The following is a 24,677-nucleotide window of genomic DNA, read 5'->3' as shown; positions in this document are numbered from 1 at the left end:
TTTTATGCTAGCAGTAGGAGGTCTAGGCTGCTGTTCACATGTTCATATCTTTCTTCTTACAGCCTGTTGAAAAAAAGCCTTTTGTTTACAGAGTTCAATAGATCAAACTGCAGTTCTCAGAATGAAATCACTCATTGTGGTAACGCATCCCTTCCAGTGGTTCAGCCCAAAGTTTCAATCAGAGAAACGGGGCCACAGCTCAATAGAAATGAAGGATTACTGTATGACCATAATAGCTTGAAATCAGCTTTAAATGGCGCACTGGCGCACTGGGTTTTGGAGTGGGAGCGATGAGCTGAGAAACTGAGCAAGTTGCCAGTCCAGGCATCTGGGTGGATCCTGACTTTAAAGATGGGATCTTTCCAGAGCCTGGACTGGCTACGTGACACCTGTGATCCATAAGAGAAGTAGGGCCAAAATAGCATTGGCACTACTTCTTCATTAATACAACCCGTCAAAAAGGAATACAAGATTTTACGTTTCCAGCTGTTGTCAGTGTTTAGTCAAATAGGCAGCCACTGCTGTGCTGTTTCTTTAGCTTACCCATAGAGCTATGGGAATCCTAATTTGTATGCTATATGTGGTGCTTAAAAAAGTTCAGTTGCTTACAGAGACCAGTAGCTCAAGCTAATGTATACACACAACTTTGAAATGATTCCTGCCTGTTAGAAAACTACCAGAGCCCTGAGAATCCATGGTTTATATGTGACATAAGGATTTCACATAACTATCATAAAATATATTAAATAAAATTGGCTCAAGGTCATTATAGCTTCCCTGTAAACTCACTTCTTCAGTGCTGCCAAGCTTGGTAGCTGCAATTATGTACACGTTTAATGGGCATTAATGTTTGCCAAGTTTCTGAAGTCTGATCAAGAGTTCCAATAAATAAAATGGTCTCAAAAAATGGCATGTTTTGGTATTGAATAAAAAGTTAAAATGGTATAGCCAGTAAGGAATTTTTAGATTTTATTGGTCATTAACTGTTTTTTATGTTAGAAGCAGGTCATAAAAATTAAAACTCATACCTATCCCAAACCTTAGCTAGTTATCCTCACATACTTAAACTTCAACGCTGTTCTCTTGCCACTCCAATCCTCACAGGTGCTCAGGAAACCCCATGGTATTTCCCAGGCATGCTTTTTGTCCCCACTTATCTTAGTAGCTTAGAGTAGAGACTTTTATTATAATTGTATTCAATACAACAAAACTAGAGGAGCTTTAAACTGGCCATAGATGGTGTTAATAGGGGAATCCCTTCCGTAGAGCTATTGAATGATTATTGCATGAAATATCTGGTTGTACCCACGTTGTACAACAATCAAATTGGGTGCAATCAGCCTACCCATAGATGGTTCGAATCTTAGCCAGTCCTTGAACCATCAATGGCCAGCCCTTGGCTGCTATTTAAATGTTTTTCAAGCTATCCTTATCTGTTGTATGTGTCTAAAAAAGTTAATTGCTTACAGAGTTCAGTAGGTCAAGCTGAAATCTGTACACAACTGAATAAGTCAGTGTAATGATTCACCCGCCCTCCCTGCCTATTCAGATGGCTCTGTAGAAAGTTTTAATTAGACAGAAAGGGGGGGATTTACTAACACTGCTAAGCACTAAGCACTCAGCACTCAGAATCTGGTGCAGCTGTAGATTGTAGCCAATCAGCTTCTAACTTCAGTTTGTTCAATTAAGCTTTGACAATAAAACCAGAAAGCTGATTGGTTTTTATGCAGAACTGCACCAAATTTTGCACTCCCCAGTTTTAGTGAACAACCCCCAAAGAGCCTGAAAGTAAACAGCTGTGTGCTCTCTTTATGCTATGAATCCAGTGTTTTTATGTAAAACAAAGATTTTATATAACTGGCATTTCAAAATATATACATAAATATGATCCAAGGCCATTAAACTTCTATATAAACCACCCTTTTCAGTTTTGATTGTTGCAATGATCTATACATTCAATGCCCAATATATAAAATGGTCTATCAAAACTGCATGATTTGCCAGTAAATGAAAAGCTAAAATCTTATGGTCAATAATAATAATAATGTGTTATTAGGCCTTATATATAATAAAGTGGTCGTAAACTGTTGACATACAGTGTTCATGTACACTGCTGTAAAAAATTAAAGGAACTCTTTTTATCAGAGTATAGCATCAAGTCAATTAAACTCCTGGGTTATTGATCTGGTCAGTTAAGTAGCAGAGGGGGTTGTTAATCAGTTTCAGCTGCTTTGGTGTTAATGAAATTAACAGGTGCATTAGATGGGCATAAATGAGACGACCCCAAAAACAGGAATGGTTTTACAGGTGTAAGCCACTGACATTTTTTTCCTTACTCATCTTTCTGACTGTTTTTCACTAGTTTTGCATTTGGCTAGGGTTAGTGTCACTACTGGTAGCATGAGGCGATACCTGGACCCTACAGAGGATGTACAAGCAGTCCAACTCTTCCAGGATGGCACGTCAATACATGTTTTCAAAGTGTTCCTTTAATTTTTTTGAGCAATGTATTTTGTGCAACAACTACATCAATATTCAGTAGAGATATATTCTTCAACCAGTAGATGGCAGTATTCTATGTATTTTCTCTGAATAAAATTTCCTGTTTCCTTGTTGCTGTGAAGCAGAAAAGCACATGAGTTCTGTAGGGCTATATACAGAATTTCAAACATAAACCCTCACATATACCCAGTGAAGTGCCTGGCCTCAGGTGATAAACAGAGATGAAACCATTCCTCCTATAAAAAGTTGTACCTGTTTATCTGTAGTCTGCTCTACTCTGCATCCGTTCAAAGTGCTACATTTTAAATCTTGTCTGAGAGCTCAGAACAAAGGGGGGCGAAGAGCTGAAGTTACACTCTGCAGAGCTCAGTGAGGATAGCTCTAAGATCTGATTAGAGGGAAGAGACCCCCCCCCCACACACACACACACACACAAACTCACACACACACTCAGCTCACAGGAACAGAGCTGAGGCTATTCATCTGTTGGAGGTTCCTCACCGTCATCATTTTTCTCTTGGTCTCAGTTAAACTTATCAGAAGTGATTCATGCCGATTTCCACACTATAGAGGGATATGCTTTGTTTATATTTCATGTCTGAGGTTTACCATGACTTTGCCTTTTTTGTATTTTATAAACAAGTAAATTATGGCTTGCAACTTCTTGGCAGCCACTTCCTACCTACATGTACTTCAGGGATGGCTGCATGATATTATTCAGATTGGGTATCCTGATGGTGGCAACAGTGGTCAATGCCTGTGTTTTGTGTGACAAATTGGCCCCTTGCCTTTTGCACCACCGCCGTGTAACAGGATAGCAACGCTTGAGAACAAATGGAAAACATAATGTTGTCACCCTATAACAAGAAGTGTCTGAAAAAGGAACTTTTTCTGGCAGGATCAACATGTATTATTTTAAAAAAATCTGCAAAAAAAGACATTAAGACATTGAAATTATACGAAGGTCAACCCAGGACTTTTAATTTTACAGGTATAAAAAGGGATGCTATTGTGGGGTAATACACACAGTAGTAAGTGGCAAGTGTGTCTGATAGGTGGCGCACATGGCGCACGCCAGTCCAGAGACTTAATCAAGATGGCAGACAACATTGTTAGTTTGTGCATGGAACAGCATGTGGTGATAAAGTTTCTTGTGAACGAAGGTGTAAAACCTGCGGATATCTACAAAAGACTTCAAGCACAGTCCGGTGATGAGACGCTCAGCTGCAGTAAGACATTTGAATGGTGTAAACATTTCAAAGACGGCCGTACATCCATCAATGAAAATCCTGGCCGTGGTGGTTTCCAGCCCACAGCAGCCATTCCTGTGAACAGTCAGCACGTGGAACACCTGATCCTGGATAATCGATGCATAAATTGTCCTGAAATTGCACAAGAGGCAAATCTTTCTGTGGGAAAGGTGAACACAATGATGACAAAGCGAAGCAGGCTGTCCTAGGTTGGTTCAGGCATACTGACAAATCTCTCTATGTAGAAGCTTTCCAGGCATTAGTTAAACGCTGGTATAAGTGTATAAATGTAGCAGGGGAGTATGTTGAAAACTAAATGCAGTTTCCACTCCTTTAAATTTGTTCTTTCATTATATAAACTCAAAAGTACCAGTTTGACTTGAACTCCCCTTGTATTAGTATGTTAAAACCTACTGTATATGATGTTAAAAGCTTAATGACTGGGTTTACATATATTTAAAAAATGTGCCATGCGTTTTAGGTTGTTCATGGGAATATATGTAAAGACAAAACTTTTTTTTTTAGATTTTGTTAGAATATAAATTAGATTCATCTTTTGGATGACCAATGGGAAATGGCATTGGCCACACTTCCTGTAGTGTCCCTGTCCCCTACCCATAGGCTTAAGAAACTATTTTTTCTACATAGAACTTATCACACCCTAGAAAAACTCTATTCTTGATGACATAAAGAATCTCCAGTTTGCCCTAAGTGTGAAGTGGGTCCTGCTAACCTCAACCACATGATGTGGCGATGCCCCAAACTACACCAATATTGGCAAGGGGTGCTAGCCACTATCAATACAGTGTTTCAGGTAACTCTAGCGACAGATGCAAGTATTTACTTGCTAAGCTTTTTAGATGAATTTTCTCTACCTGAATACACCAATGGTAAAAAAATCAGCCGATTTTCGTCCCATCTATGGCCGGTATTTAACCCCATAATTACTTCTGTCCCTTGCAGAGACAGGGGAGCACACAGGGGAACAATACATAAGAATAAGAAGAAGAATAAAAGAAGAAGAATTCCAGTCTGTTATACATTTTATATGAAAAGTCTTGCAGTTGGAATAATGTATCCATTTGTATCCATTTCGGATACAGATGTTTTTATTTGGATACAAATGGATACATTGTTGCAACCGCAAGACTTTTTCATATAAAATATAATAGCGGACTGGAATTCTTATTATTATTATTATTATTTTTCTTCTTTTTCTTCTTCTTTTTCTTCTTCTTGTTCTTGCAGGTCACGGCTCATGCGCAGATTTTTTTATCGGTAAAACGATCGGCTGATTTGCCCATCATTGCCGGGAAATTTGTCTGATCGTCAAAATCGGCAGCAAATTTTCCAACATGCCTGATAAAAAAAATGTTCAAAAAGCCCGAAAAATGGCCGACCAATTAATCCACTAACGGTGCCATTTTGGTGGCCATTTTTTTTTCGGCCGAAAATTTGGCCGGTTTTCAACTCGTCTATGGCCGGCATTAGACTTCTCTTTTAAGCATGAAAGCTAGTCAACCAAAAATTCCACCCTACTTGGGTGGAATGGAAGGCTCAAATTAGCACCACCTTGTCCAGAGAGAAACTTACAACACAGCAATTGCCCCACAAGATTTGAAAAGATATGGGATCTGTGGTTAGCTACTACAGGTCTAGCTCCAACTTCGCTTATTCTAAACAGGTTACTGTCCTGTTGATCAACTTACCAGATGACATGTCTCAAAAATATCTGTCAGTAAGATAGACATCCCCAAAGAGTCCTTACAGTTGCAAGAAAAAGTATGTGAACCCCTTGGGATTACGTGGAGTTTTACATGAATTGGGCATAAAATGTGCTCTGAACGTCCTCTAAGTCACAATAGAAGAACACAGTCTGCTGAACATAATACTACACAAACATTATATGTTGCCATGGTTTAATTGCACATAACATGTAAACATTCACAGTGCAGGGAGGAAAAAGTATGTGAGGCCCTAGCTTAATGACTTCTCCCAGAGCTAATTGGAGCCAGCAGTGAGCCAACCTTGACTTCAATCAGTGTGATGATATTGGATGTGTTGCTGACAGCTGTCCTGCCCTTAAAAAACACACACCTGTTTTGGGTTTACTGGTTTCAAGAAGAACTGTCTGATGTGAACCATGCCTCGCAGAAAAGAGCTCTCAGCAGACCTACGATCAAGAATTGTTGACTTGCATGAAGCTGGAAAGGGTTACAAAAGTATCTCCAAAAGCCTTGATATTCATGTGTCCACGGTAAGACAGACTGTCTACAAATGGAGAAAGTTTAGCACTGTTGCTACTCTCCTTAGGCGTGGTCATCCTGTAAAAATGACTGCAAGAGCACAGCGCAGAATGCTGCATGAGGTAAAGAAGAATCCCAGAGTGTCAGCTAAAGACCTACAGAAATCTCTGGCACATGCTAACATTTTTGTTGACACATCTACAATAAGGAAAACACTAAACAAGAATGGAGTACATGGGAGGACACCAAGGAGGAAGCCATTGCTGTCCAAAAAGAATATTGCAGCACGTTTGAAGTTTGCAAAAGAGCACCTGGATGTTCCACAGCACTACTGGCAAAATATACTGTGGACAGATGAAACCAAGATTGAGTTGTTTGGGAAGAACACACAACACTATGTGTGGAGAAAAAAAGGCACAGCACACCAACATCAAAACCTCATCCCCACTGTAAAACATGGCGGAGGGAGCATCATGGTTTGGGGCTGCTTTACTGCCTCAGGGCCTGGACGGATTGTTGTCATTGATGGGAAAATGAATTCCAGAGTTTATCAAGACATTTTGCAAAAAAACGTACGAACATCTGTCCGCCAACTGAAGCTCCGCAGAGGATGGGTGATGCAACAGGACAATGACCCAAAGCATACAAGTAATTCAACAAAACAATGGCTGCAACAGCACAGAATACGCCTTCTGGAGTGGCCCAGTCAGAGTCCTGACCTCAACCCGATTAAAATGCTGTGACATGACCTTAAGAGAGCGATTCACACTATACATCCCAAGAATATTGCTACACTGAAACAGTTTTGTGAAGAGGAGTGGTCCAAAATTACTCCAGATCGTTGTGCAGGTCTGATCTGCAACTACAGGAAATGTTTGGTTGAGGTTATTGCTGCCAATGGAGGGTCAACCAGTTATTAAGTCCAAAGGTTCACATACTTTTTTCTCCCTGCACTGTGAATGTTTACATGTTATGTGCAATTAAACCATGGCAACATCTAATGTTTGTGTAGTATTATGTTCAGCAGACTGTGTTCTTCTATTGTTGTGACTTAGATGACGTTCAGAGCACATTTTATGCCCAATTCATGCAAAACTCCACGTAATCCCAAGGGGTTCACATACTTTTTCTTGCAACTGTATGCCATGAATATGGGTATGCTGGTGAGGCTCATATAAATACAAGAGGCATATGATTTGATATGTACAATACTTTATTCCTGATAGCAAATGCAATGGGCATAAAGGTTCCCTTTTTTATTTTATTTTATTGTTTATTCTCAGTTGCATGTAGGTCTGTATTCTCAGGTGAGATTCAGATAGAAAATGCATTGCATCTCACATGGTTTCCATTGATGAACAAGATATTGTTTACCTGTATTCACACTTCATGTGACATGAACATGGACCTTGATGGATGACATATGTCATTTTGTCTGTCCATTTTGTATGTGAAAAAAACTTTCAATTAAAAAGATCCAATTTGAAAAAAAAAAATATTTTTTTTACTGTTGCATTGGGATGAATTTCCTTAATTTCCTGGCCCTAGAAGTGGAAGGGAAATCCTCTGGAACAACAAATTTTGGATTCTCCCTTGACTTTCATTGGCAACAATGGCCAGAACTGGAACAACAAATGTTTAAAACCATGTCACACCTTTTTTTAACACTGTGAAAATATGGCATAGAGTACACAGAACTGTTTATCAGATATATCATTCATTATAAGTTTTAGTGAAATCTCATTTCTTCAGAAAATATTTACATTCGTAAAGACTGTGACAATTATAGAGATATCTTACTGGCAAAGTTTGCAATGACATACACTCTGCAGTCACATGTTATTTGAACTTAAAATATGTAGCAAGTGAGCGCTCGATTTAAATCAGCTGCTGGCATAAAGGATGAACCCCTGTATCCTCAAATGAACGAATAATATAAAATGTAGCGCTAAATATTAAGAAAGTGACAAGTGCATAAAAGTAAGACGCAAATATATGTGCCAAATAGTGTGACAAAAGTGTCGTCAGTGAGTGACTAGAAAAAAAGTGAATGGATAATACATAAGTGAACTGAATCACGTAAAGTGATATATATCAGATAGTAAATGTAAAAACTCTGAAGTATATAACAGCAATGAATATTATGACAATTGGAGATATTATGCAATAAATTAGATGTCTTGAGATATAAGCAGTTCAAAAAAGTGATGCATCAAATATCCGTGCTTGTGCCTTCCGTGATAAGGGATTGAAGTATGCTTGCACTCACCGGAAGCGCAATATTAATGCGCATGTAATAAAAGTATCTGTGAAACACTGATGGTCATTAGGGTTCTGGCAGGGACAGGGGGCTCCACTGGTACACACACAGCACACAGGAAAGGCACTCCAAACCTCACAGACTGGACCCTCACAGCATACAGGGACAGCTCCTTCTATGCATCTCCACCAGGAAATTGATTGCCAAAATGATACTACTCCACCTTAATTGGCTCATAAACAAGCCACCAAATAAAAGTATTTAGATAGTGTAGTATTTTATTTATTCATTCACTAAAAATTCTTAATATTTAGTGCTACATTTTATATTACATGTTATTTCAAATAATTGTCTCACCTGAAACCCAGCTAAGAAAAAACACAGAACATACAGTATACAGTATATCAAGTATGTGTAGTTAAAATACACATACATACTGATTACTTTTTTTTATCAAGGTTAATGAATGCATTAAACTGTAATCACAAATATGTAGGAATTTCAGTACTCATTTGTCTTTGCTTGTGTTAAACCTTTGTGAAATCTTTAATATTTTTCAGGGCTGTAAAGACTAAAAGTGCATTATATACTACACAAAATCAAACATAAATGTTATTACCTGGAGAAAGACTTACAGTATATGATGTATTATTTCCTAAAAATTATAATTCTATGTATTTTTCAAGATTAATTTACTATTTAATAAAATGGAAATTAACATTATAGATATAATATACAAAGATTCAGTTCTCTCCTTTAAATTAAAAAAATAATTCAACTTCACGCAAGAAATTAAAAAAGCACAACATAAAATACCAAACTATGTAATGATTACCTATTATCAAACAATCATTTTTTTTATACTTTTTTGTTCTAAATTGTCATACAGAAGCTAATTTGTCAAATAAAACATGCATTTATATTTTTACAGTAAAAAGTAAGTAATTCATAAGAACTAATCATAAGATTATATTAATTATAGCATAATACAATTTAAATAATAAAAACAACTAGAGTAATTTCAATGTTAAGTATTGAAATAAATAAATAATAAATAAATAAATAGCATAAAGATAGATGCTACCCAGTTTTTTTAATCACACAAATAAAAATTAAATGCAGTTTTTAAAAAAACTCTAATTTCTTTCTGAACCATAAATATTTTTCCGTATATAAAAATGTAAATAATATACAAACAAGCTGAAAGAAAAATAACGCATCCTTTTTTTTTCACACAAAAAGATCAATAAAAGAAGTTAATCTAACAATTTCTTAATCGATGACATAAATAATAGTTCAATTCCCAGAGAAATGGAAAAGGATTAAGATTATGATGCTTGATAATGAAATGGTTAACCCTCTCTAACCATCTGATTGTTTTGACACCTGCAGTATGTGAAAGATGGCACAGTGTCTTTTGTGGATTATAATGACACATCTTCATTATTGTTCTAATACTGATTTAAAAAAAAAAAAAAAGAGTCTAATCTTTTATTGGTCCGGTGACAAGTCCAATCCTGGACATAGAGATGTCACTATTTTCTCTTTATGGTTTATTGTTGCCATAGCCACAAGGCTGCAATATGGTAGGTTTAGCGCTCCTTCTGTACTGTACCACCATGAGCTTATTGTTTAAAATCTGTATTATTCAACTCTTCTGAAGATTTACATTTTTAATAGCTCATTTATGTAATCCCATAAATAAGGTAACAGAAAAGCATCCTCACACAAATGAGCGAGCCCGTCTCTGAAAAAAAGCTGCTGAAACAGGTCAGTCAAGGTCTCAGCTGCAGGGTTTGATTGGTATCGGCTATGTATCCAATGTCACCATGGACTTAAGACCACCCAGTTAGCCCAAAAATGGTGCATTACCAAGAAACAGCCTAATAGTGTTATAGTTCAGCACCCTCTTTTTTTATGCAGGAGCGTAAAACTTAGGGAGAAAAGAAAAACAGTTTAGTCAAAAACTCATTTACTTTATTGCTTTGACAGCTGAACGTCAGTAAACTTCACATAATGAATTGTCTGTCTGCAGAGCTTTCCATTCTTTCCTCCTAAACTGTTCATAAAAGAGACTGAAACTACCCCAAATGTACGATATAGAGAACACCTGCCCACACAAATGATAAGGGGAAAATCCATCTATAAAATGTTTGTTTTTATCTCACAGAAGCAAATTGTAAAGTGAGGCCATTGAAGTTTTTAATTATGATAATGTGGATGATATACTAATTGGTTTCTTATGTTAGCTAAGTTCTCATGAATTTTGCTAAATATTCCAGAGCAGGCATAAAAAATTGATATGAAAAAATCCACTCTTAGGGATTTGCATTGGGGTGTATTGAAAAAAAAGACATGCCTGCTGTATTTTTGGTGCATTGACGTGCAATTTTTCTATTTGTCATTTACGGAAAATAAGCCACCAAACCTGCAGGGAGCCTCCAGGGATATTCAGCCATGTACCATTCTCCAACCCTTTGGCAAATAAGCTGCCCAATGTTAGAGCCATAACTGTTGGATTTTAACTCAGCATTCTAAAGCACCTACTGCCATTTTTATGTATTCAGCCACTGTGTTTCCGCTCATAAATGAGCCATTTGCCTTTATTTCCACAACAAAGAAATATGTTTTTGGTTGCAATTCTTCCATGAAGACCATTTCAGGTAAGCCTTCTCCGAAGCGTAGATGGGTGTACCAAGGTCCCTGTGTTTTCTGCCAGTTTTGAGCTTACAATAGTTACCAAACATCTTCCAATTTTAAAGGGAAGTAAGTATAATAGAATAGAATAAAGACAGTGCCAGGGGATTGTTTGACAGTCCATTTCAATTCAAAAACTGGACTGAACTGTCAACTATACATCTTGTACTCTCTTCATTCTACTATACCTAATACTGCCATTCCAGTGACCTGGTCTTCAGGCCCATCAGATCTTAGCAAGCAGCCTCTTAACTTATATATCAACCCATCTAAATGCCTACCAAAATCCTGGGTCAGTACTCCACTAACGTTTTCTTATTTCATTTTGAAGAGATGTATTTCTTATTTGCAATATTCAGTTTCCATGGCCAACGGCTGCATTTCTGGTCCTCACCTTCCTCTGTTTGTACTTCTGCAGAAGAGCATGAACAACATCTGAAAACACCTATCCACTGTGAACTTTCAATGTGGGGGAGGCCTGGATGATGACCACCTCTTGTGTCATTGCTGTACTTTGCATTTGTGCAAGATTTTCCACATCTTTGGCAATCACACCTTTGTAGTATGATTGCCCCTTGTCCCATTGTATTTCTTCTACTTCAGTCAATTGCTTTAGCTCAACCTACACATTAAGTCAATGATTGTTAGCATCTGTTTGTTGTATCTACATAAAGGGTATATAAACCCAAACACTAAAATTGTATATAAACTTTAATATATTAATTTTAAAAGTATTTTCAATATTTTTTAATCTACAGCTTTCATTAAAATAACAACTGGTGACCTTTCATGAAGATCCTGTTCAGGCAGTTCTTGTGATAATATTCTGTGTCCTGCATTTTCACCCTGTTGCACTGACTTTCAAAGGAGACAAACATCTGTTTCAACATACATTACACAGGCATGGTCCAATGTTGCCATGATCAGGAAACTCACCCTGTGAAATAGCAATGCAAACATCATTGGAGTGCATGTAGGGAGGAAATGACTACAAAGGGGATGTGGGAGAGCAGCAGCACTGAGATGCGTAAAAAAAAAATAAAGGTAATTTTTGTATTCATTTAATAAATGCCAGTTGTTTATACACAGCATTTTAACAAAATACATTTTATTTGGTTAGGGGTTACACCAACTATGTCAATCAAGCATTGAAATATATGGCTACACAGATATCACAAATTTTGTAACTGGAGAGCGGCCTATTACTGTGCACATCACTTTTTTGCAAAAGGAATGTCTGAAACTATAACATACCCAGTTTTCTATTGACACACAAATCCAGAAAATTTGAAATAACCATCTAACACAAATATTATTCCCACAGAACATTGAATCACAGAGGATTTAATTTCCAAAAGTAATAAACTCTTTCATGTAAAGGGAAAACAGGTCTCGGCAAAGTGATTGCAATTAATTACAATGAATAAAATACAAATTGACTGCTGACTGTATACATACACACCTAACTCACCACCTCACTCACCTAACACCTATTTGTTGCAGCCAGTTATTTTCCAAAGTCATGAAATTAGCTAAACAGAGATCACCTGCATGCAGTCTGGGAGATGTAACTTCTTTTGAGTCAGTGTCATGGTATAACTTACATAAAGACTAGTGACTATTCACTAAAATGTTAGTGACCGTGCAAGCTAGATTAATGAAAAAGGCCACCAAAACACTTATGATCACTCAGTAAAAGTCTCAGTGACTAAGATTTGACAGACTGTGCATGCAACAATTGTTGCCCAGATTCTCCACCAGTTGTGGCTTTATGGGAGAGTGGCAGAAGAAAGTCACTATTAACTCACATGACATCTCAACTACAGTTTGGAAGAAAGGCCATGGGAGACTCCAAAGTCAGCTGGAAAAAGGGTCTATGGTTTTATTAGACCAAAATTGAGACTTTTGGCCATCAGACTAAACACCATGTTTAGCACAAGCCAACCACTACGCCATCATCGTAAACGCACCAACCCAACATTAAATATAGTACTGATCATATCATGCTGAGGGTATGTTTCTCTCTAGCAGGCCCTAAAAGGTGAGGGTAGATTGTATGCAAAGTACATAAATCCTTATTTACAAATAAGTAAAGTAAATCCTGGAGAAAAACCTAATGGAGTCTGAGCCAAGTCCAGAAAGTCAAGTACCCTAAGCATGAAACCAAAACTATGTAAGAATGGCTTAAAACAATAATATTATTGTCTTGGAATGCATAAGTCAGAAAATAGGTCTCATCCAATCGTGAATTTGTAGCTGCACAAAAAATGCGGACAAATTGCACTGTCCAGATGTGCAAAGCCGATACAGATCTATACATACAAACTTATAACAATATTTGCCACCGAAGATGCATCTACTTAATACTTATCTATTTTATTTTAATACCTTTGTAAAGATCAGGGTTTTTTTTTAAGCTGTGCTTTATTAAAGTTTAAATAAGGTGATAATATGAACAATCAGTCTATAACGAATGCTGCTGCCAGACTCATCCACCTTACTAACCGTTTCATATCTGCCACCCCTCTCTGCCAATCCCTCCACTGGCTTCCCATTGCCCAATGAATAAAATTCAAAACAATAACATATACTCTGCCCTAAATTACATCACCAATCTTTTCTCCAAATATCACCCAAACCGTCCTTTTCGCTCCTCCCACGACCTCCTGCTCTCTAACTCCCTTGTCTCCTCCTCCCATGCTTGTCTCCAGCACTTCTCCAGAGCCTCCCCCATCCTCTGGAACTCTCTACTCCAATCTATCCGACTATCGCCTACTCTTTCAACTTTTAGCTGATCTTTGAAAACCTATCTCTTCAGGGAAGCCTATCCTGCCTTCAGCTATTAATGGAATCTTCTATTCCTCCTATTAGTTCATCCCCCACAGTTATTACCTTTTGTACCACCAGCCCCTCCCTCCTAGATTGTAAGCTCCAACTCTCTTGTATTGAACTGTATTGTTGCTGTATTGTCTCCCTTTATATTGTAAAGAGCTGAGCAAACTGTTGGCGCTAAATAAATTCTGTATAATATTAATAACAATAAAAGCAGATAATGAAAAATGAGACACCCAGAGATATATATATAAACCAATAGTCAATTGACACAAGCAGCTGGAGAGAGTAAAGCCAATAATGAGATGTATCAACACATAGCGAGCATGTTACAAGTATGGATACATTTTGTACATGTATAGCAATATAGAATTCAGTTATATATCAACCCCAGAAAAGTACTGGGGTATTTACCAACATGTGCAAAAGGAGAAAGAAAAACATCACTTAATGCGGAACTTCACTCTCTCAATCAACATGGACTATTTCTAATCCTTATACTGCTAGCATTAGTAAATAGATAGGAAAGTATATCATATTTACTTGTTTATACCTTTTTTTGCATTCCTTCAGTTACTTCCTGGTTTCCATGCCTAGGCTAATGATATAATACATCCCAGGAGTCTTCTGGAGGGGGGTTCTCAGTTCAGCCAAGGACAGATGGATTCAAGGAAGTAACTGCTACATGAATCATCTGCCCTTACTCAAGATAGCCAATGCTAAAATTGCCAGGAGGTGTTTTTCAAGATGATTTCTAAGCAAAATAAAGCATGGAGACATGGATGGCTGAGGAATTTGTTTTGTATAACAAAAATGAATTATTTAGTATTTTTGGATTGTGGTATTCAGATGCAGTGCAGTTCCACTTTAACATCAATAAACACAAGATCTTAATAGAGTGACTAAAAACAGGAAGGAAGTAATCACCATAGATCAGATTTTCACACTGTTACGTAAACTTAGATGAAAACTTAGTATCCAATGTACTGTATATAGAAAAGAATGTAAAATATATGTAGCCCTTGTCAGAGACTTGGAGTGGGGATAACAGTAATGTATCTTCTAATTCCTGCAATGGTATTCAGAAGTTGAAATCTAGAGGGGGATTTAGAAGAATTCCAATTGAGAGAAATGAGACGTCTGGCCACTGTCAGAACATGTATAGCTAGTTGATTAGAGAATTTTGACATACCAGGTAAGGGGGGACCCAGTAAACAGTAAAGGGGGTCAGCAGGAAGCTGTACTCCAAGGAGCTGTTCCACTAGTTCTAACAGAAAAGATCTGGGGGGGTTTTAATGATAAAATACATAATTTCTGATGATCAGTGTAAAAAAACATTTAATCCATTGTAGTTTAATGTTTTATGAAAATAAAAATGGAAAACTTCAAAGTGAATAAATACTTTTTATAGGCACTGTATCTAAAGTGCCCAAAACTAACACACAGTAATATATATATTTATATTGTAAAAAATCAACTGCAGTTTTTCCCACACAATGCAATAGGATAGAAAATTGGCATAGTTCGGAATTGTGTAACAACCAGGCCGAGCTTAGAAAAAAAAAGTAACTACCATATTATTTGCTGAACAGCACACCAGAGGGATGAGCTGTGTTAAAAAAAAATGATTCCTGTGTTAAAGAAAAATTTTAATTTGTAAAGCACTTTATAAAAACCTACTTTGTCACCCTAGAAAAACTACTAAAAGCAAAAGCACCCAGTTAAAGAAAAAGATTACTATTTACCTCTCCGACAGTCGGTGGGTTGAAACTTTACCTTCTTGCAGAGTTCCAGGCACCACTGTTGTTATTAATATTATTATACTGGATTTATATAGCGCCAACAGTTTGCGCAGCACTTTACAAAATGTTATATAGAACTTCCAGTGTGTCAAATAGTGTGTTCCCGATAGGTGCTGTGGTTCCTCCTGAAAACTTCCATCTTACTACAGCACACAGATACATTTATGAAATTTCTTTATGTACAGTTAGGTCCATATATATTTGGACACAGGCACAATTTTCATACTTTTGGCTTTGTATGCCACCAGAATAAATTAAAATGAAACAATCCAAATGAATTTGAAGTGCAGACTTTCAGCTTTAATTCAAGGGCTTGAACATAAATATCAAGTACAAATTGTAGGAACTGCACCCATTTTTATACACAGTCCCTCCATTTTCAGGGGCTCAAATGTAATTGGACAAATGAATTTAATCATAAATAAAATGTTCATTTTTAATATTTTGTTGAGAATCCTTTACTGGTAATGACTGAAGTCTGGAACTCATGGACATGACCAAAGACTGGGTTTCCTCCTTTCTGGTGCTTTGCCAGGCTCTAACTGCAGCTGTCTTCGGTTGTTCTTTGTTTGTGGGTCTTTCTGCCTTTAGTTTTGCCTTCAGCAAGTGAAATGCATACTCAATTGGGTTGAGATCAGGTGATTGACTTGGCCATTGCAGAATATTCCACTTCTTTTCCTTCAAAAGCTCCTGGGTTGCTTTTGCAGTGTGTTTTGGATCATTGTCCATCTGTACTGTGAAGCTCCATCCAATCAACTTTGCTGCATTTGGCTGAATCTGGGCCGACAGTATATCTGTAAACACTGCAGAATTCATCCGGCTGCTTCTGTCTTGTCACATCATCAATAAACACCAATGACCCAGTGCCACTGGAAGCCATGCATGTCCATGCCATCACACTGCCTCCACCATGTTTTACAGATGACGTTGTGTGCTTTGGATCATGAGCTGTTCCAAGCCTTCTCCACACTTTTTTTTTCCATTATTCTGATACAGATTAATCTAAGTTTCATCCATCCAAAGAATACTTTTCCAGAACTGGTTTGGCTTTTTTAGATGATTTTTGGCAAAGTCTAATTTGGCAAATAGTATTCAGTTGATTAGTGTCTTTTTTAAGAATAACAATAGAGTTGTGTTGGGGGTTTGAGAGTTTTTTGTTGTTATATTTTTTTGTTATATATTTGTTTGTAGTGGTTGTAAAGGCTTAGGGTAGTTTCCCTTAATGCATTCTCTAAAATAAATAACCTTCTGCTAGCGGCACCCCCCGCAGCCGCCCTATATACTTACCTGAGCCCAATCCTGCACTGTGCATGAAAGCTGAGGCTCTCCTGGGTCTCCCTCTCATTGGCTGAGACACAGCAGTGGTAGGTATTGGCTCCCATTGCTGTCAATCAAAGCCAGTGATTAGGGAGCGGGGGAGGGGCGGGTTTGAGCCGCGCTCTGTGTGTCTTAGACACTTAGAACTGGCTCAGGAGCAAGCACACATGAGTGCCCTCAGAGCAAGCATCTTGCTATGGGGATACTTGGTAATGGGGAGGGGCAAGCAGCACCGGTGGATCAGGACTGCTCAGGACAGAGGAGGATCAGGACTGCTCTGTGCAAAACCATTGCACAGAGCAGGTATGACGTGTTTGTTATTTAAAAAAAAATAAAAGACAAGTCTTTACAATCACTTTAAGGTCAGCGCAGGATTTTTAGTTTTAGTTTGTATTGCTGACTGGGTCCAAACTGGGGAGAGTCACTACCTCAGTTGTACTGTGAGTGTCTGTGACCATTGCAAAAAAAAATAAAGTGAGGAAAAATCCCAAATTTTAGAGCTGTTCCCAGAACAAGTGATAAGGTGGGATTTGTAATGGGGACACTGTCACTCTCACTCACTGTGGAACAACTGTCTAAGACTGGAATTACCCTTACTTTGCGAGATTTCCATTCCTTTTCTGTTGCTTCCCTGGCTTGACAAAAAGTAACCTTGCAGGGGTTAGTTACTGTATTCTAACCCTTACCAAATCAATCCAAAGCTACAAAAAAGCTTTGGTTATACATACTCTTGGAAAAAAAAAAAACACATGTGCTGACATCCTTGCCCTCACAAGTGGGTTGACCTTCTCAGGGACCAACCGATAGAAACTGGTGCTGCGACGTTAAAGTCTATTTAGACTGTGTATTTTAGGCATCATTCCTGTGTGTGCAAGGTTCATTGAACCATTCAGTTTATTATGCTCTTTAGAATCACTCGGAAATGCTCCATAGGATTTAGGATTGTGCAATGAGCCTCTCATTTGGTCTTCAATTTAAAATCTAGTTCTCTCGATAGCTTCTGACTACATCCAAAAATAGGATTTCCAAACAACCTAGTCCTCTTCACCACTGATCTCCCATCATAGGAGGACTGGGATGGGAGAGCAGAGGAGCATTTGCCTTCCAGGACCAGTACTAATATAATACATATGTGCAGGTCCTGTGGTCAGTGACCCGTGCTAGGCATTACCTCATCACCTGCTCCCCATTCTGACCTCAAGTCAGCTTCTAGCAGAGGCAAGCCATTCAGCACCAACTTCCTTTGTGGCTATAATATGTCATTTGAACAAATTCCAAGAATGGCAAAGGAAGGTGAAAGATGTAAAGGCATGGCCGGTAAACTAGTTGATTATGTTTGCCACAAGGCCAGACGTTCTCAATCTTCCTCTGCCTCACATGGTTCTCTTCACTCATCCCATCCTGATCTTATGACCTGTTGCAATGCTCTGGCTGTTGTAGGGTACCACCAGAAAATGATAACTAGCAATAACTAGCATTTCTGATGTAATAGACGCTTTTAACTTGTTGAAAGTGTGTGAATAACCTTCCCTCTTCTTGCTAAGGATTCAATATACATGTGCCACTTGTGTCCATTAGGCAAGGGTCCCAGTAATACAAATGTCAAGCAAATATCCCCTAACCTATCATCCACAGCAAGATGCCTGCTTGTTAATGCCTATCTTTTCACACCCTCGGACTCCCAGGTACTCTCCCTCTGTATATACGTTGGATCTTGACTCAGGAAACCTTATCCTTCAATATGAGACATGGCTGTATGATATAACAATTACTGTGGGTATTGTGCAGCTATTATCTAGGTACACTTAGTCATCAGTTCTCTGGTGCTGTGTGGCTGAGGGGTGGTCACCATATTGGTGTAGGTATAAGGTAAAACCAGGAAACTCTTCCTGTTTCTAGACACTGCTTTCTTATGACACCATTGATCAGATGGTAGATGTAGGAGTGAGTGGCTATGCCTTCTCTGGTGTCAACTCCTGTTAGGCTGAAAGAGCAGAATGTGCCTAGGAACTGAAAAATGTGGAAGTGGTCTGTGGCTTTAAATCAGGAATTCTATGCCAAAGCACCCCCCTCCCATGTTGAGGGCATGTGGCCTAGTATGGTTCAGGAGGGAGTGCTCGCTTGTCTCCCACCTTTTCCTGGCCTGCCGGGCTGCATGCTCAAATAAAGATCTGGCATGGATTTTGGGGAGGACCCAACATTTTTTTTTGTTTTTACATTTTGGCATGGGGATCCACTCAAAATCCATACCAGACCTAAGGGTCTGGTATGGATTTTGGGGGGACCCAACACCATTTAAAAAATTTTTTTAGCATGGGGTTCCACTTAAAATCCATACCAGACCTGAAGGGCTTGGGGGGGGGCACGCAATTAAAAATTCCAAGCTGGCATTCTTTTGTTTACATTCAGCTGTCAGCAGGGAATCCAACTGACAGCTAATGCGTTATCAGTTGTCAAAGATGAACCTGCCAGTAACCCAAGTCCAGCCCTAAGATGACAACGCTCACTCACCTCATTTCATCAAGACAACAGAAACAAGATAGAACTACTGGACTCTGTCCCTCTCCTCTTCTTCATATCAAGAGGGCTATGGTTCTGTAGTCCTTAGAGGTAAACTGAGAACAATGCAACTGATAACAGTCAATACAGGAAGGCAGCACAGGAAGTTATCAGCTCACGCATTTTCTGGCAAGATCAATAAGTATGTTTTTACACTTTCCATACAGACATAACACAACAATTTCAATGGTATATATACAGTAACAGACCAAATGAGAGTGATAAGGTTATTGTTAAGGTTTAGATACCCTTTAAAGAAGGTTGAGGACTCTCCTATCACCTCCACTTGAAGGAACCGTAAATAAGATTAGTGAGTCACATGCTTTACATATCCAGAACTACCTATTAGAGATGAGCGAATCGAACTTGGCGAAGTGGAATTCGTTTCGAAGATTAGGAAAAATTCGAAATTTTCCAAAAATGGCGGCGACATGTGTGGCGATGGAGCGGGGATCTCTGGGAAGACGCGCAGACAAGGCGCGCTGACCCATAATGCATTCATTCATGACATGTGATCGCATTAGCCAATCAGCAGCCAGCCAGCACTGTGTAATGGTCGAGCTATAAATTGCGGCCATCTTAGAATTCTCCATTAGCCTCCGGTCATTCAAGAGAGACAGACCTCTCTGTATTAGGGACAGAGTTAGGGCCAAAGAGACTTTAGGGCCACAGAATCGTTACTTACGGACACAGAATTGTTACTCAGGGACACAGAACTGTTACTCAGGGACACAGAACTGTTACTCAGGGACACAGAATTGTTACTCAGGGACAGACACAGAAATGTTACTGAGGGACACAGAATTGTTACTGAGGGACACAGAATTGTTACTCAGGGAAAGACACAGAATTGTTACTGAGGGACACAGAATTGTTACTGAGGGACACAGAATTGTTACTCAGGGACACAGAATTGTTACTGAGGGACACAGAATTGTTACTCAGGGACACAGAATTGTTACTCAGGGACAGACACAGAATTGTTACTGAGGGACACAGAATTGTTACTGAGGGACACAGAATTGTTACTGAGGGACACAGAATTGTTACTCAGGGACACAGAATTGTTACTAAGGGACACAGAATTGTTACTCAGGGACACAGAACTGTTACTCAGGGAAACAGAATTGTTACTCAGGGACACAGAACTGTTACTCAGGGACACAGAATTGTTACTCAGGGACAGACACAGAATTGTTACTGAGGGACACAGAATTGTTACTCAGGGACAGACACAGAATTGTTACTGAGGGACACAGAATTGTTACTGAGGGACACAGAAATGTTACTCAGGGACACAGAATTGTTACTCAGGGACATAGAATTGTTACTCAGGGACACAGAACTGTTACTCAGGGACACAGAATTGTTACTCAGGGACACAGAACTGTTACTCAGGGACACAGAATTGTTACTCAGGGACAGACACAGAATTGTTACTGAGGGACACAGAGTTGTTACTGAGGGACACAGAATTGTTACTCAGGGACAGACACAGAATTGTTACTGAGGGACACAGAATTGTTACTGAGGGACACAGAATTGTTACTCAGGGACACAGAATTGTTACTCAGGGACACAGAACTGTTACTCAGGGACACAGAATTGTTACTCAGGGAAACAGAACTGTTACTCAGGGACACAGAACTGTTACTCAGGGACACAGAACTGTTACTCAGGGACACAGAATTGTTACTCAGGGACAGACACAGAATTGTTACTGAGGGACACAGAATTGTTACTGAGGGACACAGAATTGTTACTCAGGGAAAGACACAGAATTGTTACTGAGGGACACAGAATTGTTACTGAGGGACACAGAATTGTTACTCAGGGACACAGAATTGTTACTGAGGGACACAGAATTGTTACTCAGGGACACAGAATTGTTACTCAGGGACAGACACAGAATTGTTACTGAGGGACACAGAATTGTTACTGAGGGACACAGAATTGTTACTCAGGGACACAGAATTGTTACTAAGGGACACAGAATTGTTACTCAGGGACACAGAACTGTTACTCAGGGAAACAGAATTGTTACTCAGGGACACAGAACTGTTACTCAGGGACACAGAATTGTTACTCAGGGACAGACACAGAATTGTTACTGAGGGACACAGAATTGTTACTCAGGGACAGACACAGAATTGTTACTGAGGGACACAGAATTGTTACTGAGGGACACAGAAATGTTACTCAGGGACACAGAATTGTTACTCAGGGACATAGAATTGTTACTCAGGGACACAGAACTGTTACTCAGGGACACAGAATTGTTACTCAGGGACACAGAACTGTTACTCAGGGACACAGAATTGTTACTCAGGGACAGACACAGAATAGTTACTGAGGGACACAGAGTTGTTACTGAGGGACACAGAATTGTTACTCAGGGACAGACACAGAATTGTTACTGAGGGACACAGAATTGTTACTGAGGGACACAGAATTGTTACTGAGGGACACAGAATTGTTACACAGGGACACAGAATTGTTACTCAGGGACACAGAACTGTTACTCAGGGACACAGAACTGTTACTCAGGGACACAGAATTGTTACTCAGGGACAGACACAGAATTGTTACTGAGGGACACAGAATTGTTACTGAGGGACACAGAATTGTTACTGAGGGACACAGAATTGTTACTCAGGGACAGACACAGAATTGTTACTGAGGGACACAGAATTGTTACTGAGGGACACAGAATTGTTACTGAGGGACACAGAATTGTTACTGAGGGACACAGAATTGTTACTCAGGGACACAGAACTGTTACTCAGGGACACAGAATTGTTACTCAGGGACACAGAACTGTTACTCAGGGACACAGAATTGTTAGTCAGGGACAGACACAGAATTGTTACTGAGGGACACAGAATTGTTACTGAGGGACACAGAATTGTTACTCAGGGACAGACACAGAATTGTTACTGAGGGACACAGAGTTGTTACTGAGGGACACAGAATTGTTACTCAGGGACACAGAATTGTTACTCGGACACAGAATTGTTACTCAGGGACAGACACAGAATTGTTACTCAGGGACACAGAATTGTTATTCAGGGACACAGAATTGTTACTCAGGGACAGACACAGAATTGTTACTCAGGGACACAGAATTGTTACTCAGGGACACAGAATTGTTGCTCAGGGACAGACACAGAATTGTTACTCAGGGACACAGAATTGTTACTCAGGGACAGACACAGAATTGTTACTCAGGGACACAGAATTATTACTGAGGGACACAGAATCGTTACTCAGGGACACAGAATTGTTACTCAGGGACACAGAATTGTTACTCAGGGACACAGAACTGTTACTCAGGGACACAGAATTGTTACTCAGGGACACAGAATTGTTACTCAGGGACAGACACAGAATTGTTACTGAGGGACACAGAGTTGTTACTGAGGGACACAGAATTGTTACTGAGGGACACAGAATTGTTACTGAGGGACACAGAATTGTTACTCAGGGACACAGAATTGTTACTCAGGGACACAGAACTGTTACTCAGGGACACAGAACTGTTACTCAGGGACACAGAATTGTTACTCAGGGACACACAGAATTGTTACTGAGGGACACAGAATTGTTACTGAGGGACACAGAATTGTTACTCAGGGACAGACACAGAATTGTTACTGAGGGACACAGAATTGTTACTGAGGGACACAGAATTGTTACTCAGGGACACAGAACTGTTACTCAGGGACACAGAATTGTTACTCAGGGAAACAGAACTGTTACTCAGGGACACAGAATTGTTACTCAGGGACACAGAACTGTTACTCAGGGACACAGAATTGTTACTCAGGGACAGACACAGAATTGTTACTGAGGGACACAGAATTGTTACTGAGGGACACAGAATTGTTACTCAGGGAAAGACACAGAATTGTTACTGAGGGACACAGAATTGTTACTGAGGGACACAGAATTGTTACTCAGGGACACAGAATTGTTACTGAGGGACACAGAATTGTTACTCAGGGACACAGAATTGTTACTCAGGGACACAGAATTGTTACTGAGGGACACAGAATTGTTACTGAGAGACACAGAATTGTTACTCAGGGACACAGAATTGTTACTAAGGGACACAGAATTGTTACTCAGGGACACAGAACTGTTACTCAGGGAAACAGAATTGTTACTCAGGGACACAGAACTGTTACTCAGGGACACAGAATTGTTACTCAGGGACAGACACAGAATTGTTACTGAGGGACACAGAATTGTTACTCAGGGACAGACACAGAATTGTTACTGAGGGACACAGAATTGTTACTGAGGGACACAGAAATGTTACTCAGGGACACAGAATTGTTACTCAGGGACATAGAATTGTTACTCAGGGACACAGAACTGTTACTCAGGGACACAGAATTGTTACTCAGGGACACAGAACTGTTACTCAGGGACACAGAATTGTTACTCAGGGACAGACACAGAATTGTTACTGAGGGACACAGAGTTGTTACTGAGGGACACAGAATTGTTACTCAGGGACAGACACAGAATTGTTACTGAGGGACACAGAATTGTTACTGAGGGACACAGAATTGTTACTCAGGGACACAGAATTGTTACTCAGGGACACAGAACTGTTACTCAGGGACACAGAATTGTTACTCAGGGAAACAGAACTGTTACTCAGGGACACAGAATTGTTACTCAGGGAAAGACACAGAATTGTTACTGAGGGACACAGAATTGTTACTGAGGGACACAGAATTGTTACTGAGGGACAAAGAATTGTTACACAGGGACACAGAATTGTTACTCAGGGACACAGAACTGTTACTCAGGGACACAGAACTGTTACTCAGGGACACAGAATTGTTACTCAGGGACAGACACAGAATTGTTACTGAGGGACACAGAATTGTTACTGAGGGACACAGAATTGTTACTGAGGGACACAGAATTGTTACTCAGGGACAGACACAGAATTGTTACTGAGGGACACAGAATTGTTACTGAGGGACACAGAATTGTTACTGAGGGACACAGAATTGTTACTCAGGGACACAGAATTGTTACTCAGGGACACAGAACTGTTACTCAGGGACACAGAATTGTTACTCAGGGACACAGAACTGTTACTCAGGGACACAGAATTGTTAGTCAGGGACAGACACAGAATTGTTACTGAGGGACACAGAATTGTTACTGAGGGACACAGAATTGTTACTCAGGG

This window comes from Staurois parvus, unplaced genomic scaffold (assembly GCF_062004578.1).
Source record: "Staurois parvus isolate SC_StPar_1 unplaced genomic scaffold, SC_StPar_1.0 ptg000387l, whole genome shotgun sequence".
NCBI lineage: Eukaryota > Metazoa > Chordata > Amphibia > Anura > Ranidae > Staurois > Staurois parvus.
The sequence above is the reverse complement of the archived record's forward strand: the minus strand, read 5'-3'. Positions refer to the sequence as shown.